General features: G+C 33.2%; 1 protein-coding gene across 1 annotated transcript in view; it reads left to right on the top strand.

Moving 5' to 3' along the window:
- Positions 1-2,159: 2,159 nt before the first annotated feature.
- FipoQ (F-box/LRR-repeat protein FipoQ) overlaps positions 2,160-17,651 on the top strand; it is a 30,462-nt gene continuing 14,970 nt past the window's right edge. The window contains exon 1 of the mRNA XM_072531346.1: positions 2,160-2,420. The gene's annotated coding sequence lies outside the window, so the exon portion shown is untranslated. The remainder of the gene's footprint in view (positions 2,421-17,651) is intronic.

The following is a 17,651-nucleotide window of genomic DNA, read 5'->3' as shown; positions in this document are numbered from 1 at the left end:
TGACTGGCTCAATCCCACAACCAGTGCTAGCAAGAAGTACACATTTGTTATCTGCCCATTTGACAACTATAATATTCTTTTGTTCATCGGATTTATAAACATAGGAACCCCTGCCACGTTTTAGCAAAACCTTATCAGTATCCAAGGTGCAACCTGCTATTCTATTTGAGCGAATAGTGCCCAAGCTAAGGATATTATACTTTTCCTTCAAGTAATCAAATAGTCTCAAACTGGAAAACCAATTGTCACAAAAAATCATTGAATTCTGGGGGTCATCCAATGTTTTACATAGTGCAATCACTGAAGATGCACCGACACCCAAGGATTGTTCTTCTTCAGAAATCTGATTGATAGTTCCCTGTAGTTGTGAAAATGTCGAAGCTCCTTGGTAAGGAATGAAATCGGCAATATATCCTGAAACACCTGCCCTTACAAAGAACTTGTAACCCCATTTATGAGGCTTATTTTGTATGTATTGTCGTAAATTGCCACTGTATGTACCTTTGTATGCAACCATAGCCTCATCTATGGAATATTGGTTTTCGAACTGATACTTATAACAATTTGTAGAAATATGATCTAAGAGGGGACGAATTTTGAAATAGCGGTCTTTCGTTTCTGAAGTTGCTTCTAAGTTATCATTGAAATGGACCAGTGTTCTCAGTTTTTGAAATCTTTTTAGGGACATAACATCAGCAAGGAATTCTTGAAGAAGTAGCCCAATAATCTTCTATTGCTGGCAGCTGTATTACCCCCATAAAAATCAAAATGGAGAAAAAGTCTGTTATTTCGGAAGTATTTGTGTTGACACTTAACCCAGTTTTTTGAGTACTGTATAAATTCGTCTGGTATACAATATTCTCTATTAGATTTAGTGAAAAAAACCTCGTAAAATACTCAAGAGGCAAGGCTACCTCTACTGCATTATTGCCTATAGTTGGATTTTCGAACGGAATGGTTTCTATGTCACTTTCAGACCAGTTATACTTTACTGACTCCACTACTTTTTTACGTTTTCTTGGTGGTTCTTCATGATCGCCTTCTTCATTTGTTTGATTAGCCTCCTCTTCAGTTAGCAGTTGATGATTATGAGGTGCATCATTTTCATCTGATTCTGCGGCAATTTCATTTATATTGATGTTTTCAATTTCTTCATCATACTCCTCCATATCAGACAAATCAGAGAGATCAGGGTTAACAGGAACAATACACGACATTTTGGTCTTTTTTCCATAAAAGGAGGTAGTTGATATTTCATTTAAATTTTCCATATTGAAATCTTATACTGAAAAAAAAAGTCAATTACTAAACTGACAATGTTGCTTCAGAGCCACATGATGTTTGTTCAACAAAATAATATCATTACTTACCGTATACAGCAAAAAATAGCAGAGAATTACACTAAAACAACCTTTGTTTATATACCAAATAAAAATTCAACCTCATAGTACTCCTAACAAACGGTTGATAATAAAAATTATGACACACCCACTTACACGTAGGTCTCTACTGGTATCCTCTCTAGTAAAATTATTTTTTTCAAATATCTCTATTGAATGTTAGATGTCGCCACCAGTTTTATATAACTAACACGACTTGTTGCTTACAATTATCATTGTCACATAACAGCTATATAAAGTAGAAATTGATTTAAGAGCTTATAACGACGATGTTGCCTGAGAGCATCAAAACCAGATACCGGGTTAAGGCCTGTCCTTTACCATGGAGAATTACTAGGGTCGTATTTATTCCTATACCAAGTAGAACTAATTTTACCCTTGCCTCATTTTGTAGATTAGTTACATTCCCATTGTTAATAATAATATATAGGAGTAAATTCTTGATTTGAATATTTAATGGGGCTACCATATCAGATATTAACAAATACAGTACGGTATTCTTTGTCCACAGTGTACATTTTCGTTAACTATACCACCTGTATAAAAGCTGTCGATTGTCAGATAAATTTACGAATAACACCTGGTAAGTCTGTGCCAAAATCAAAAAAATTTTAATGTATTTGTACTACATTGTATATTGGCTTAGCAAGTGTATCCTCCTTGTTTTCCGCATGTTAATTAAGACATTACAATTAAGTAACGTTGCCAAAGCCAATAAATACTAGAAATGCTCATTGTTACTGGCAAAACCCGGCTGCAGCCTCCTATTTTCGTATTTCGCACCAACACACGTGTCAAGTCTCTCTAGAGTAATATTTCCAGTTTAAATTAATGAGTCATTTACTCAAAAATTAATGTTTGGTAATGAGCATGTGATCAGTGTGTCGGTCAGTTTGTGAGCGGTGGAGTAGCGAGAATGGACGCTTGGGGAATCTCACCCTCGGAAACCTCGATGTTCCCGCGATTAGAGACGATGAACCGAACGTGCAAGGGAGTTTCAGGAGGAAGAAGCCCAAAACCGTAAGTTTATCAATATCGATAAGTGAAAAATTTTATACAGGGTGAGTCATGAGGAACTCCTACTTCGTATGTACTATAATAAAAAGTGTGTGCTCTTATTGTTTAATAATATATAGGGCGAGTCGTGAATTTTGATTGATTTTTTTATTGGTCATAAATAGACTTCGGCAAATATGCAAATAAAAATGTAGAAAATATGCGCATAAATATGCACGTGTTTACCCGAAAATATGCAAATATTTTACAAAATATGCATACAAATAAATAAAAAAATCGTAAAATAGTAACAATTTTATTTAAAAAAAAAAAGTGTACATAACTAAATATTTCCTACTATTCATTAAGATTTACATTTATTTTAAGTAACTACATCATTTTTAAGTATGAATAAACTTATTTAGAATTATGGTAACAATAAATGACCAAGTGGTGTTCAAAATTTTCTAACAAAAACTTGTGGCTTCTGTCTGAGTACATATATTTATATATGGAAAAACTTCGTTCAACATCAACTGATGTAACGGGAGCATTTTTCAAACTAACCAAAACATTTGGTTCTAAATTAATTGTTTCCGAAATATTTCCAGCTAGAACACTGACTACTTCAGAAAGAATATGGTAACCTTTATTTTTTTCCATAGTAGCTTCAAATTTTTTTAAAATATCTTTTCCAATATTACCTCTAACGTTCCGACAACATGACGCAAATTCTTTTATTAATGCTGTACTTTCGAACAATGACAGTTTTGGTGATTCTAACTGAGTAATTGTTTTTTGAACAAAACTAAAATTTGATTTTATAAATGAAAGTTCTTGTTGAAGCAAGTTACTCTGAAAAGTTTGTTTAGAATCCAAAAGAGATTGGGAACTTTCATCTGTTAACGTATCAATTATGTTCTTTATTTTAACAAAATGATCTGCATAAAAATTAGCTGCTTCTAACCATGTTCCCCATCGCGTTAAAATAGGTTGTGGTGGAAGAGGAATGTTAGGTAGCATTTCTTTATAAAGTTGAATTCTTATAGGAGATTTAAGAAATACTTTTTTGACACTGGATATCATGGTATTTACAAGAGGAAACTTTTTTCGTATTTCCTCTGCAACTCTGTTTAATCCATGCGCTACACAAGTAACATGTATTAAATCTGGAGAAAATATTTTTAACTTTTGTCCTGCTTTCACCATATAAGGAGCAGCATCCGATAAAATAAGCAGTAATTTATTAGAAGGAATAGTTGTCGGAAGAAAAAAAGTTGCTAATGTTTCTTGTATAAAACGCGAAATTGTTAAAGCATTTGTTTTCTCAAGTTGCTGGCATGAAATAAGATGAGATTTTGGTAAGGTATCTTCTTTAAGAACACCAATCAATAAATGAGCAATATACTTTCCTGAGGAATCAGTGGTTTCGTCTACAGATATGTAAAAATAATTATCTGCAATTTCTTCCTTAATATTAATTAACACCGACGAGTATAGCCCGTTCACATTATTTCTTCTTAGAGACCGATCACTTGGAACATTAAGTTTGCAATATTTTTTTAGAAACGAACTAAAATTTACATTTGCTAATTTTGAAAGCGGTATGTTTGCAGACACTAATGCGCGACACAAGTCTTCATTAAAAGTTTCTTGCTCATCTAATTTTTTTGAAGTAGATTGGAAACATTTAGCCATTGAAGTTTGATGTTTTCCTCCTATTTTTCCTTTTTTTGCAATGTGTGAAGCAGTTCTCACATGTTGGTCTATCTGAAATTTCTTCTCACATGCTATCTATAAATAAAAATAAAAACCTTTATTTTAACCCAACCTTTAAAATATAAAAATATACAAGGTGTTTTTGGTTAATCAAATAACTGGTTTGGAAAAAAAAAACACTCGCTAAGTGTTTTAAATGCAGTATTAATCCACAAATTAGTTTTTGTTACTAACCATTAGTACATCATATAACTTATTTTAAAATTCAACAAAAGTTTTTTTTTTTTGTTAATTCAATTACAATAAAAATAATTGTGTTTTAGAATAGCTGACTTCATAAAAAAAAGTAAAGGTGAAAAATTTTTCTAAATACACACCATTGTATTGTACCATGGACAATTTTTTCTTACTAAAGGAAGCTATTTTTCATTTAAAAACAACCTACGAGTACTAAATTTCAAGTAAATACGTTTATTGGTTTTAAAGTTATTGTTGTTATTAACTAAAAGAATTTAATTTTTTTTAATTTTAACACCCTGTATCTCGAAAAGTAAATAAGTTTGACCCCTCATTAACTATATCGTTTTGTTCAATTTTTCGAGAAGTATCTACAGTCAAACGTTGTAAGTGTCATTTGGAAACACCCTGTATGTATGAAATATTAGATATTTAATAGAAAATATTAGATACTTACAATTTTGCCACAGACTGAACAGTAGATTTTTCCCATATCCATAGACAGCTCTTTATAAGGTTTAATCCAAGTTGAAGCACTGGTTGTTTTAGGCATTATAAAATCACAATCTTCCTTTTTGTTACGCACAACGAGTGTTTACGCTTTGAATATCAAAACAAAAATGATTTACAAATCTGAGCATCAAATTAGAAATGTTTAGGTACCTAATTCAATAAACTGGGAGATTTTGGAAAATCCCTAAATTAGGAACAAAACTATTAGCCGTTTACCTGCTGTTAAGATACAATAAATTGTAGATAGATTTGGGGATTAGATCATAAAATACAAATGAGCGAACCCTTAGCGATTATCCAATAACTGAATGCCTCAGTGACTGAGACTTTCTAAGAATGTTGAGGGCTACTTAAATTGATCTTCTTTGAAATTGTAAATGTTTTTTACCTGTAGAGATTACGTACTTAGATCATTTCTTGATTAAAATGACTACAAAATTTTATACAAGAATTGAAATAAATTGGTATGTTTAAAAATTTTCAAATACAGTATAAAAATCTGAACTTTTATGCACTTTATGCAAACTTTTATACAAATATGCCAAAATATGAAATATTTGCATAAAATATTCACAATATGCAAAATATGCAATATGCATATTTGCCGAAGTCTAGTCATAAATTTTGAACGGCAACGGTTAAACGTAAATTTAACGGTAACATTAAATAAATATAAACGTGCCCGACTTTTGTCATTTTTTACGATCCTCACGAGATCAATAAAATGTATCACTTCTACTGACCGGCCACTGAAGAATTTTCATTTTTAGAGCCTAATCTTCAAAGAAATTTCGATTTTGAGTTTTGACAACATATGAGGCTTTTGAAATATGCCTAAAAAAAGCTGAATTCCAACTTTCACATCACAAACGATCTCACATCACTGGAAATGGTTCCACGAAGACGTTATGTAGTAGAATTTGTACCTGAAGGGGTGCAGTTTTGAAGAACGTACTTGTGCAATTGAAAAAAAGCAGTTTTAAACATTTTAGATCGTTTGTAATGAGAAAGCTTTCTTGTAATTTGTAAATCAGCTTTTTTTATTTCAAATGCCTCCGAAAAAGAAATTTCGTGCTATAGGTTTAGGTTTTGAACATTAGGCTCTAACAATGAAAATTTCATAGTGACCGGTCAAGGGAAGTAATAAATTTTATTGATCTCATAAGAATTGTAAAAAATGGCAAAATTGTGAAACGTAGACATGATTTTTTTTTGGCATTAGGTTCAAGACCTATTTAGCCAGATAATTGGTTGAATACGTAAAAACAAGTAACTCCTACATTTCCTTTAAATTCATTTCTGACAATTTGCTAACCGTTCGTTCATTAAATCAATTTCCTAACGTTCCTATTGAAAACACTATTGGGTGACTATACAAAAAGGAATTATCAGGAACACACGCTTCACGTTAAGGTGAATATAGCGACTTTTTTTTAAATAAACAATACAGGCAACAGTTAAAGGTAAATGACATAAAAGGAAAGACAATGGAAAATACAACAACTAAACCCTATTCATTTTACAAATTCCCAATTGTCAATAGAAGCACGTGAAAGCCAAACAGGGTCGTACTGATGTGTATCATATGATTTTTAAAAATATTTACTTTTGAAACTGTTAGTGTAAGAATTTATTGAAATTTAATCATTAAATCACAATTAAACTAAACTCTAAAAAATAACACGACCAGTAAATAACTTAACAATACTTATAACATAAATATAACACAATCTGTCATATATCTGTCTGGCTTAAGGTAATGAATTATATTTAATAGCCTCTTGACGAATGAGACGGCGAATATCAACACGTGCTCATATTTACAGATGGGAATTTGCTAAATGAATGTACTTTAACGTACTACCATTTCGGATTCACACAACAGTGAAAAAGGCAGTTTAGATTTTCCGGTTGGTACGTTTGAAAAATTCCCATAAAATCGATCTAATAGTTGGATTTCGAATACCTAAATAGAGAATAGAAGCAACGTTCTGCGGCAGTATGATCTTTTGTTGGGAGATGGCATAAAACAAAAATTTTATGGCTTCTTGATTATACAGACATTGAAACATCCACTGGTTAAGGTCGTCATAACTACCATTATATTCACATATATCACTTTCGGAAAGTTTTATTTCATATAGGTAAGCGTTTACTGTAGCATGTCCAAAAAGGCATCTAACGTACATAGTATAACTTTTCCGAGAGATGGAGTTTCTGTCATTTGGGGGAGTAGATGGAAGAGTTGGATATATACTGCGGTATGTATTCTTGCTACTGTTAGTAAAGGATTGCCACTCAATTTCGCAATTAAGTCTAACATGTTTCTTCCTAGCTGAAACGAAATCCCATTTGGGCAACTCGTTGTATTCTATACCCACTAAAGTAGCGTCTTTGGCCAAATGGTCTACTTTTTCATTGCCTGGAATATTAGAGTGACCTTTAACAATTCTTTTTAGAGAAGTTAGGATCCTTAGCCTTTCAAGCGCACCTACAATTAGTCTGTTGGTATATATGTGTTTAGAGCAGTGTCTTAATGCGAGGAGGATGGACTGTGAATCAGATAAAATTATATATCGTTTGAGATATAATGTGCTATTAATTACCCAATCCAATGCCTTGACAATGGCTACCAATTCAGCTGTGAATATTGAGCAATTTGATTTTAATTTGTAGTGAAAATAATCTTGAATATTGTCTATGTAAATGGCACAGCCAACACCAGCAGGCGATTTTGAGCCATCGGTATAAATTTTACAAGAATGGTTACGTTTTCCAGCTTGCTCTGTACTAATAAATCTTCGTGAACAATTAAAATAGATGAAGGAATTACTTCAGCAGGTTTATATTCATGTAGTATGTCATAATTGGAGCCAAAGAATGGAATCCCTTCTCCATTGAATGAATATTGTGATAAATTGCGAAAAGCAACAGCTAGAGTTGAAGAGTTTTTATTTGCCCACCATTTGTTTGTTAGATTTTCAACAGAGAGACAAGATATTTTTTGTAATAAGCTGTTTTGATTATTAAACTGGCATTTAAGAATAAATTTTTCTGCCAAAAATAGACGTCTTAAATATAAAGGTGGATCGTTACATTGTGCCAAAAGAGTTGCTGTGGGAGTAGATTTGAGAGCTCCTAGGACTAACCTTAAAGCTTTGTATTGTATTTGATCCAATTTAATCAAACGAGATTTTGTCGCTGATCCATAGAAAAAGCTTCCATAGTCCAAAATTGATCTCGTATATGCTCGTACGTAAAACTGTTATATATAGGAATTTCCAGCTGGGAGAATTTTAACGTACTAACTTTTGGTAACCTGTGTCTCGAAAAAAATACTACACCTGACATCTTAGGTGAGATGTCAAGCCCATAACTATCAAAAGACTTTTTGCAATAAGACATATTTACTTTAAGGGCATTAAAACATTTTTGAAACGTTTTTTTCTCAACATAGAAACAGAATTCATCAGCATATTGTAAAATGTTACACTGCATTTCCATAGTATGTAAGTTTAATAAATACAAGTTAAATAGTAAGGGACTAAGAACTGAGCCCTGAGGTAACTCTTTGTTAACTATCCTTGGGCCAATTAGTGAATTATTTAAACGAATATGGACTTGTCTATTTGTAAATAGATTGTCTAGGCTAGGACATAAGCACATTTACTAGGCACTCCTAATTTAACAAGTTGATCAAGCCAAGGTCGAGAATAACGTTATCATATGTACCAGAAATGTCCACAAATAAAGCAGCTGTATATTGGTTTTTAGAATAAGTTAACTGGATATGGGTTGCTAAGTGTGAAATGCAATTCATAGTAACGTAGACGTGATTTTTACCGTGGAGTTGATCTTCTTCTTCTAATGGCGCTGCAATCCTTTGTGAGTCTTCGCCTGCTTAACAACGTTCTTCCATTGTGCCCTGTCGCATACTTTTCTTCGTCACTGCCTGATGTTCATGGCTTTTAGATCTTCCACTACATCGTCTATCCACATTTTAAGGGACATTCTTTGACCTATCTCCTTGGGATTTCCATCTCTTAATTACTTTTACAGCTCGATTATCTGGCATTCTTTTTAAGTGGCCAAGCCAGTTTAGTCTTTATCTAATGATATCTAAGCTCTGCATTAATTCATCCAGGGCCCTGATTCTAATTGAGATTTCGACTCAAAACATATCGAAATTAATATGGCGACGTCGAAATGCGACTTTGCGAGCCTTGTGGATTTCAGCTGAACTAACCAAATGACGTCACTAATTTTCGATTTATCGAAATTAATTTCAACTTCAAGAAAGTGGTTGAAATTTCATTTCGAGTCGAAATTAATCTGACACGACTGGCTGGACTGGGGGAAGTGAACTTAGGTTCAGTTTAGGTAGGCGGTGTTGTGTTTTGATTCTTACAAGGAAAACTGAGGCAAAAAGTATTAATATCGCTGCGTTGTACGGACATTTGCTGGTTTTGGAGGAATTGGAGAGGATAGATATCCGATGCTCACAACGGAGGATAAGAAGAATGTTACGGGATACTCAAAATCCTTTTTCGTTAAGTGATGCTCAATTTAGGCAGCAATTCCGGCTTAATAAACAAGCTGCAAATTATTTGATTAGAACCATATTTGGAGGAGGGTGTTTATGTCTCTAGGATACCCAAAATGTTTAGGGTAAGTATTACTAAGCTGCAGTAAATTTTAAAATATATTAGAATATAACCACTAAGTCAAATCTTAGTAGTTATATTAACCTTAGTGGTTATAACTTAAGGATCTCCCACATCGCCTTTTTTCTTTCCTTGCCATCTTTTCTTTCAATTCAAAATATAATTGAGAATGGCCACTATTTATGATTTAACAACTCAAACAAGAAAAAAAAAAAGACGTTCACGTAACGTAAACAAAACAAACATTCAGCAAGCGTAGTGCATCGTGCAGCCAATAAACAAGAGGGCCAACCCAAATTTTCAGCAGTGTCAAATTGATAAAGTAAATATCCCCAGTTTTAACTACAATCGAAATGAATGAGAATCGCTAATGATTGCGACTGTCATGACGTAGTCGCTTTTAAATTTCGACATCAAAATGAAGTAGAATCAGGGCCCAGTTCATAGTTCATTTTTATTCTCCACGAACCATCGCTACAATCTGTTGGTCCAAATATCTTTCGTAATATTTTGTGCTCAAATATTCTCAATTGATTTTCATCTGTAGTTGAAAGGGACCACGTTTCACATCCATATGTGACCACTTGTTTAATTACTGTTTTGTAGATTCTAAGCTTACACTCACGATTCAGTAATTTATTTTTGACAGGGAAAGGTTGGGGCATCTTCGTAGGTATGGTTGTCTACTTTCAGATTCTCATGTCAAATCGACCTTGTGCACTCCATATATTTTGTTTTCCTTTCATTTATATTTAGACCAAATGTAGCGGCTTCCCGTTTCAAATCTATAGCTTTCTCACTTAATACCCTTCTATTGCGGCTTATTATGGCAAAATCATCAGAATATGTGCATATTTGAGTGAATCTTGTATTAATACAGCCGTTCATACCTAGTTTTCTGATAATAGCTTCCAAGATTAGATTAAAAAGTGTTGTTGATAAGGCGTCACCATGCGTAACTCCATTTTCACTATTAAATGCATCTGTCATATCTCCATATATTCTGACCATGGCTTTTGATTCCTCCAAAGTCATTTATATACATTTTAACTAACTTTTTCGATATTCCTAATATGGATAGTTGTTTTAACATTTTTTGTCTATCTGCTCCATCAAACGACTGTTTGAAATCAATATATAAGTTGTAAATTGGTATGTTATATTCAGCACATTTTTCATGTGTTCTTAACATATGTATTTGGTTTATAGTTGACCTCTTTGGTCTGAAATTACATTGGTATTCACCAATTATTTCTTCCGAAAATTATGCAAGGCGGTTATATATAATTCCTGATAATACCTTGTTGGCGACATTAAAATTTTCGCAGAGTCGTTTGTCTCCCCCCTTGTACATAGGAAATATGATTCCTACTTTCCAATTCTCTGAGATGACTTCTAGTGTCCATATGCAGATTTGTTTATGGACACCTTTCATAGCACACACCATTCTTTATCAGTTCTGCAGCTATTCCATCTGTGCCAATCGCTTTGTTATTTTCAGGTGTTTTATGACGTATATAGTTTCTTTCTCAACTAGTTGTTATGCTGTGTGATAAATTATTTCTTCTTCTTGGTTTTGTTTTTTTTTTCGGGGTTAGAGCTCTTGAAAATGCTCCTTCCACCTTTTCATTAGTTCCTCTTTCTCGCTGATAATTACTCCGTTTTTGTTCTTGCACACCGTGGTTCTTAACATGTGTCCTTGCGTGTATCACTTGGTTTTCTTGTAAAATTTCCGAGTCTCTCTTCTGTTATTGTAATTTGTTGAATTTTTGTATTTAACATTCTCTCTTTTTTCTTCTACATATTCTCCTTGGATCCCTTCTTAGTTCTTTATAATATCATATTCAATTGGGAATTGCTTTGTAGACATTTCTGCCTAGCTGTATTTTTGCTAAGTATTAGTTGTTATCAATCTTGGTCAAACCATTCCTCGTTTTTTTGCTTGAGGTTTCGCCCAATGTTTCCCTTACTGTATTGGCAATGGTCGTTTGGATGATATTACATTCGTCTTCGATCTTATTTTTTTCTCTTTTTTCATTTAATATTAGCTTTTATTTCTGCTGGTACAGATTCTTCTTCTTATGATTTTTAAACATAAATTATTCCATTTTCTTTGATTGGCACCTTACCATTGATACTCTTTGTTCTACCTACTGTCATTCAAAATCGCCTGTCCCTTCAAGTGTAGTTTCAAAAAAACGGTTCATTCTACACAAAAAGTTCTAATAAACATTTTTGTTCAATTATTCAGCTACATTTTTTATTTGAAACATTTCTTTCTGTGGCGTACAGGTTCTTGGTAAATAGATTTTTTCCGTTTTCCTCTCCTTACGGGTGGTGTTTTAGGATGAAGCCGGGGGGTAGGAGTGGTAAACTTTTTTGCATCGTTTTCGGGATCCTAAAATTGAGATTCTCAGCAAAATTCAGCTTGTTGTATGATTTTTTAAGGTTCAATGGCATTTTCGTCCCTGACGTCTGGCGTAATATAGGTACCTAATCAATAATAAATCTGTAGTCCAACGTATATTATACTTACTAACTCTACTTATACTAAGTAGATTAAAAAAATATCAGAGTGTCTATAAGTTAAAAAAATAACAACTTTGTGATACATTGTCTAGAAATTAACAAACCTGGAATATATAATATTTCATGAATGAGTAAGTAATAAACAAACACTTATCTTGGACCAATATTAAACGGGAAGTGGGATCATTGCCAGGAAATAAAAACTACAATTAAAACAGCAAGGACAGCATTATCTAAATATAAAAGTTATTCAAAATACATAATTTAAATTACCATCACCATTACTGGTGCTGTAATAGCCTTAAACTAGACTCCGACTTTTCCGAGCATTATTGAATATACTGACTCAGTTCTAGCGAAAAGCATTGCCAGTTTGTCGCACCAATTTTCCTAGCATCCCCATCCACATTTTTCCGCCATTTAAGTTTTGGCTTACCTTATGTTTGCTTCTCTCGAGCTATGACATACGGATCCCTGTCAAAGATGGTTGTGTCGTTATCATACTATAGTGTATTTTTATGTATGAGAGAGTAATAAAACAATAAATTATGTATGCAAATCCCTAAACTGTTGATACGGGTGACTCAATGAAAAACAGATATTTGTCAACAAGTTTACAGAAGTATATAGGAAAACAATTTTAAATTGACTATGACCACCAGGTATAAAGGTTGGAGCAGAATAGAATACAATAGTTGTGAGGGTTACTAATCCCTAAATAAGGTTGCCAGTGTCGGAGTGATGGAGGTTAACAGGTACTAATGAATTTGCAAGAAATGTAAGATGTTTATTTTATTGGTTATATATAACCAATAAAAGTTTAATAAGTACCTACCTATTTGCAAAATAAAGTTTAATTCTTTAGATAAAATAAAACGTTTTATTTTATCTATTTGCAAAATAAAGTTTAATTCTTTGCCTATTTGCAAAATAAAGTTTAATTCTTTAGATAAAATAAAACGTTTTATTTGATCTGAAATGAGTGCATTCCACGAAGTAAAGGTTTCAACAATCAAACATTTAATTCTTTAATTCCAGGAATCTACGACAGTAATTGACTAGATAATTACCTTCTAAACTTATTCCACAGAAAATGTGATAGTGGGTTTTTCCATTTTGTATATAGGAAGGTCCAAGTGGCGTATTCAAAATTCTTAACAGTTCACTAAAAGTAGGTACTTCAGTTGCAAGGTGCAGTTTATTGTGTATACTAGTGTTATGGAAAATTTGGAAGTGCCGTGTAAACGCCGAAAAATTGGTCCTCTAACAGTTAATGAAAAAACATTAATATTTAATTGTTTTAAATCATTTACAGACTAACGTTTATGTGAAAGTGTTGATGAGACCGTTGATTTAGTTAGCAGTACACTTGGTGTTGGGAAATCTACGATTTACAAAGTTATTAAAGAAGAGAAATGTAGTAGTTTTCAAATGCCACGTAATGCTCCAGGGAAACCAAAATTTCAAATAGAATATCATTTTAAAGAAGGACTTCGACGGAAAGTGCATGAATTCTTCTTTAGACAAGAATTTCCAACATTGGATAAAGTTCTTGTCTCAGTTCGAGATGATAAGGATTACCCAGAAATGAGTCGAAGTACGTTATGGAAACTTTTAAAAGAAATAGGCTTCCGCTGGAAAAAGAATCCCAGAAAGTCTATTTTATTAGAAAGAAGCGATATTGTCATATGGAGAAGACATTTTCTAAGAACCATAAAGGAAATGAGAAACCAAAAAAGAAAAATATTTTATCTTGATGAAACATGGATCAACGAGGGTCATACACCAAATAAATTTTGGCAGGATGAAACTGTTACAAGTCAAAGGCACGCTTTTGTAAATAACTTATCTACTGGTTTAAACCCACCATCAGGAAAGGGACGCAGGCTGATAATAGTACACATTGGCAGTTCAGACGGTTTTGTTGAAGGTGGTTTATTAACTTTTGAATCAACTCGTACCGGTGACTACCATGAAGACATGAACGCTGATGTCTTTCAAGAATGGTTCGAACAAATGATAGATCTTCTTCCTAAGAACTGTGTAATAGTAATGGATAATGCAAGTTATCACTCCAGACTTATAGAAGGACTGCCCACAACCAAGTGGTTAAAAAAAGACTTGCAGAATTGGCTGAGTTCAAAAAATGTTACGTACCATCCCGGATCTATAAGAAAGGAACTTTATTCGTTGTGTGCCCTTCATAAAGAAAAATTTAAAAAATACGAAATTGATGAAATTGCCAAAAATCGTGGAATGACAGTACTTAGATCCCCACCATATCATTGTGAATTAAACCCGATTGAACTGGTATGGGCACAGATAAAGAGTGAAGTTTCAAGAAAAAATACCACTTTTAAAATTCATGATGTTAAACAGTTGTTTTTGGAGGCCGTAAATAATGTAAAACCTGAAAACTGGGAAAAGGCAGTAAATCACACTATTAAAGAAGAGGAAAAAATGTGGAAGCTGGACAATATTACTGATAAAATGATCGAGCCAGTTATTATAAATCTTGATTCTGAAAGTTCATCTTCTGAATCTGATTTGGATTTGTAACAAGTAGCTGTAAGTTTTATATTAATATTTTTATTCATCTATTTAACATACCTTAGACGGTTTTAAAAACTCTTTTTCTCTTTTGTAATTTTTAAAAATTAAAAAAAATGTGAATTTTTTAAAACCCCTTTTTAATGTAGGCCAGTCAGTTCTAATAAAGTGTGTGATAAAAGAGGTCACTTTTGTTTACATACACATAACACTTTATAACACTGAAATAATTCATTTATTTTTTACAATTATTCAAAGTAATTTTTCAATTAATCTTGAGCACGCCCATGGAGTGGTCGGAGCTACCAGTTAAAATTATGCTAATTACTCTCTCGTTCATAAAAATAAACTATAGATGCTAGAAGTTTATATCTCAGTTTTCTAATTTATTTAAGACATATCATGTTCTTTTCATTAAGTGTTATGTATTTGTTATACTCGTATATATCAAAGTTGTTCTTTAAATTAGAAACGCATTCTCTACAAATAAGGATATTTATAAAATTATAAATAAACATGGAGTGCTTGAAGATGGAAATCGATTATAGACCACATAACAGTAAATAAAAAATTACATAGCCACGTAGAAGTTACTATAGAGTTGATAGAAGAAGCCAAAGATATTATGACTCCTACCTCGGTTGGTAATTGATCATAGAATGCTTTTCTTTCATTCCTACATACATACACCAACTTGAGGAGCATACACAAACAACATTTAACACTTCTTTATCCTGTACAAAATTCACTAACACTTTTCTATACATATATAACACCTCTTATAAAATTTATTCTACAACACAGACCGGCCGTATGTCATGAACACTCAATTAAAAAAAATCCAAAGAAAGTGGACTTGCCAATCACAGGATGGCTTAAACAAGAACGAAATTGACTTTATATTTACCAATAAAAAAGGCGCTGTTCAAAACGCAACTATGTTAAATCAATTTTAAACCGGAAGTGACCATCGAATGGTAAGAGCGAAAATAGTCTTGAACGTAAAGAAGGAAAGTAGAAATCTGGTAACAAGGACTAAAAATCATAGACTGCGATTACTAACACAAGGGCATACCAGAAAGAAATAGAGAGTAATCTACGTGTTTCCACGTGCTTTTAAATCTGTTACAAACTTATCTCGCCTTTATTCTTTGAGGTTGTTAATTAGACTGTATTATTTGGAGTGTCTTTGTAGTACGTAAAGAATTCGAGTGACACTAGATACAAATTTTTATTTCTCTACGTACTATATGTAACAGAAACTGGTACAATAGGTTATGCCTATATCTAATATGTTCTTCTTTTTCAAGCAGACATCTGTCTCTTTTCCAATGTGCCTCCAGTAAGTTGTCTTCCTAATGATCGTCTTCCTATTGGGGAACCATCTTTTGCCGTCCTTACTACTCTATTTGTTGTCATTCGGCTTATATGATCGTTCCATTCTACTCTTCTATTTCTTACCCAGTTCTTGATGTTCTTCACCTTGCATATACGTCATATATCTGTCCTTCTAGCTCTGTCCCATAGTTTTTTACCATCAATTTTTCATCTTTGTTGTTTCTAACATCCTTTTTGCCTCATACCGCGTATATCATAATTGGTCTGATGACTGTGTTGTAAATTCTGCCTTTCACTTCTTTACCGATACTACTCTGCTAAGAGTGTAACTGATTGTCGCTTTGATTATTATCAAGATATGGACAATACTTTGTTTGAAAAGTGGTTTAAGCAGCAATTACTACCTAAATTAAAAAGAAATACCGTTATTATTTTGGATAATGCTCTGTATCATTGTAGACTAAAGGGTAAAATTCCAAACACTAATTCAAACAAAGCTGAAATTCAAGAATGTTTATCAAAACATTAAATATATGTTATGGATTCTTACACAAAAACCTACTTGTAGAACTATTAAAATTGGTTAAATGTAAAAAAAATTATGTTATCGACAGTCTAGCTGAGAATTATGGCCATAAAGTATTAAGATTGCCTCCTTACTATTGTGTATTGAATCCAATAGAATTGTTGTGGTTTTAATTAAAAAGTAATGTGTGGAAAAATAATAATACTCCTAAATCAATTTCGACTGTTGTAGATTTAATTAAGACCGAATGTAATAATATTACAGCGGATAATTGGAAAAAGTGTATAGAGCATGTCAAAAAACTAGAAGAAAAATACTTATATTTCCAAAACATTTTAAATGGAGTAGTTATAGATTTAAACGATAGCGATGATAGTGATACCGACTTAAGTAGATATGCTATAGGAGTATGAGCGCAACCCCTAAATCGCAACCCCTAAAATCGCAACCCCCGGTCGTAAGTGCCAAACGGCTTAACGTAGGATGACGTACGAGGGCTCGTTGGAAAGGGGATAAAAAATGGGGTTGAACGCAGTATGTGCCGTGCGCATCGGAGCATGCCGAAATTAGGTAGATACCGATTAGGTATCTTCTTTTCTATTGGTCCGATCGTGACGTACGAGGGCTCGTTGGAACGGGGAGGAGACGCGGAGTACGTTGAGACAAAAAACAAAGATGGCGGCATTGCCAAATGGGCACTAAAACGTGTCTTCGTTGGGCCTGATTTTGTGGGGTATCAAAAGCGTTCGAAGCCATGTCAACGTTCGAACATTCTTCTTCTTTTCCGTACAGTGCCTAAGAGAGAACGTCGACGCAGAACGTGACATTAGACGCAGAACGTGAAATGTCACGTGACATTCGACGCAGGACGTGACATTCGACGCAGGACGTGACAGTTATGTGTCAGTCAAGACGTCGCTTGACATACATAGAGTAATGGAATTTAAATAAAACAACCATTAAGAATGAACACAGCAACCTTTATTCGTATATAGTTACAATTTTGTTTAACAAAGTTTTTAATTGTTTTAATAGGCCGTCGTCAGGGCAGGGTATTCCAAAAAGTTCCCAGCTAAACGTTCCTGCTGCTACAACTTTACGTGTGTATTCGCTATACTTATAATAGGTATTGTTCTGGAAAAAGTAAATAAACTCATCCGTGTAGCGGAATGCTGATGT

This window comes from Diabrotica undecimpunctata, chromosome 5 (assembly GCF_040954645.1).
Source record: "Diabrotica undecimpunctata isolate CICGRU chromosome 5, icDiaUnde3, whole genome shotgun sequence".
NCBI lineage: Eukaryota > Metazoa > Arthropoda > Insecta > Coleoptera > Chrysomelidae > Diabrotica > Diabrotica undecimpunctata.
This window is presented reverse-complemented; position numbering and strand designations above follow the sequence as displayed.